The sequence below is a fragment of the Montipora foliosa genome, chromosome 10 (assembly GCF_036669935.1).
Source record: "Montipora foliosa isolate CH-2021 chromosome 10, ASM3666993v2, whole genome shotgun sequence".
Lineage (NCBI taxonomy): Eukaryota > Metazoa > Cnidaria > Anthozoa > Scleractinia > Acroporidae > Montipora > Montipora foliosa.
The window spans coordinates 11,797,387-11,799,886 of NC_090878.1; the positions used below are offsets into that span (position 1 = coordinate 11,797,387).

The 2,500-nt window shown below is 37.6% G+C and overlaps 1 protein-coding gene across 2 annotated transcripts in view; it reads left to right on the forward strand.

Moving 5' to 3' along the window:
• Positions 1-2,500, forward strand: part of LOC137973529 (uncharacterized) — a 36,204-nt gene that overhangs the window by 1,159 nt on the left and 32,545 nt on the right. The window contains exon 1 of one of the 2 annotated variants that reach the window (XM_068820365.1): positions 1,240-1,326. The exons of the other annotated variant lie outside the window; for it this stretch is intronic. The gene's annotated coding sequence lies outside the window, so the exon portion shown is untranslated. Of the gene's footprint in view, positions 1-1,239; positions 1,327-2,500 lie in introns of those variants that run through there. 2 annotated transcript variants of the gene reach the window in all.

A 2,500-nucleotide genomic window follows, 5' to 3' on the forward strand; every position in this document is an offset into this window, starting at 1 on the left:
TGAATATAGCACTCGTTTACTGATTAAGCCCAAGCGCTCGTTTCAGTGATTAGGCCTAAGCACTCTTTTAAAATTTTAGCTTTCATGTTAGGGTTCGGTTAACTACACTTTTTACCGAGATCGTGTGAAGAATATAGCACTCGTTTACTGATTAAGCCTAACCGCTCGTTTCAGTGATTAGGATTTTAGCTTTTATTTTATGGTTCGGTTAACTACACTTTTTACCGGGATAGTGTGATGAATATAGCACTCGTTTACTGATTAAGCCCAAGCGCTCGTTTCAGTGATTAGGCCTAAGCACTTTTTTAAATTTTAGCTTTCATGTTAGGGTTCGGTTAACTACACTTTTTACCGAGATCGTGTGAAGAATATAGCACTCGTTTACTGATTAAGCCTAAGCGCTCGTTTCAGTGATTAGGATGTTAGCTTTCGTTTTACGGTTCGGTTAACTACACTTTTTACCGAGATAGTGTGAGGAATATAGCACTCGTTTACTGATCAAGCCCAAGCGCTCGTTTCAGTGATTAAGCCTATGCACTCTTTTAAAATTTTAGCTTTGGAGCTATTTAGCTTTCACAACATTGACCATGGATATTCTAGAACTGTAAAACGTTTAGAGATTTTAGAAGCCCCAGAGAGATCGTTTGATATTCTAGAACTCTAGAGATTTTAGAGATCTTAGAAACCCCAAAAGACCTTACATATTACAGAGCTTTAGAAATTTTAGACTCACAACATGGACCATAGATATTCTAGAACTTTAGAGATTTAAGAGATTTTAGAACCCCCAAAAGACCTTAAATATGATAGAGCTTTAGAAATTTTAGACTCACAAGACCATAGATATTCTAGAACTTTGGAGATTTTAGAGATTTTAGAACCCCTAAAAGACCTTACATATTATAGAGCTTTAGAAATTTTAGACTCACAACATGGACCACAGATATTCTAGAGCTTTAGAACTTTTAGAGATTTTAGAACCCCTCTTCAGGTCTAGCCATCACATGGCGTACTGATTTTAGAGGTTCTTGAACCTTTCAGCTATAGATTTCTAGACTTAAGAGACATGCCCTCAGTCTTTTTAAAATAACTCTAAACTTGGGTGAGTTTTAACATTGGAATGTTATGTGTAATATGTTAATCCGATAAAATTGTCAAATTTGCGACCCGCTTTCGCTAGAACATATTTACCTTGATTTGCTTGATTTCATATCACCTTAAGAATAACTGACCTCTGTTTGCTAAAAACCACCCAAGTAACCGATTTTTCGACGGAAAATGCATTCATCCCAAAGGATAAAACAATTCGCTGGACGTGAAATCAAGGTAAATATGTTCTAGCGAATATTGTGATCCGATATAATTGACTCTATCACGGAAACAGGGCCTATTATATTCTCATCTTCTCTAGTAACTATAAGGTCGAGAGTATGGCCAGAACGATGAGTAGGCTCACGAACATGTTGCCTTAAGTTAAAAGATTCCAGCAGTTGAAGAAAATTGATACAAGTAGGATCAGATTTGTTGTCTAGATGTAAATTGAAATCACCAGTGATTATCAACGCACCAGGAGTCGTGATGTAATTCACTCAAAAACAGAATGCAGTTTGATGAAGGTGGACCATAGATGATTAAAATGTGCATAGTAGTGGAACGCCCCCAAAGTAGTTTCATGTCAGCTGCTTCAAATGACTGAAAGTTACCAATAGAATCGACTGAATCCTTATAAAATTTCAGAGAGCTTTTATGAAGGAGCCCAACTCCACCACCACGAGTGTCTCTAGCGACATGGTGAAATTGATAGCCAGTAGGAGTCAGATCACCAATAGTAAATGAGTCTAAATTACTAGGGCGTAGCCAGGTTTCCGTGATAGCCAAGATATCAATGTCATTGTCCACTACAAAATCCTTGATGGTATCTGTTTTATTACAAACAAATCGGCAATTAAGAATACGAAATGAACATTGTTTATTGCTGGCCAATCTATCATTGTTGCATTTGATGTAAGTCAGGTTATTATAATTCACTCCAGAAGAGGCAATAGTGTCAGTGTTCACCCAACCAGTACTCAATGAATGCAATGCTAATGATGCATTGTTACCGGTGTTCGAGTTCAGTGCTTTTGTAGAAATTTGCATGTTAACTTAGAAATCAGAATGCTATCAAAATTACTACGGCATTCACGTTCTCCTGATCTATAATATACGTCAGTTGCCTCACAGCACCCATCTCAAATGGCTTTGATAAATAGTATTTAAGTCTTAGCACCCATTTTAAAACGGTTAGCCTTCAATAACTGTGATTTAGGGCTGATTAGTCTGGCTCTGGAGTCAGCAGGTGTCGGTAACTGTAGAGTGGAGCGACTAGAAGCCTGACTGGTGAGAGGAGAGTATAGAGTACAGCTGCTTTGAATTTACTTAGTTTAAATAAAAGGGAAAGAACTTTAGAGCGATAAGTCGTCGTGAACTCAAAGTTAGCGCTATCAGGCGCTGGATTGCT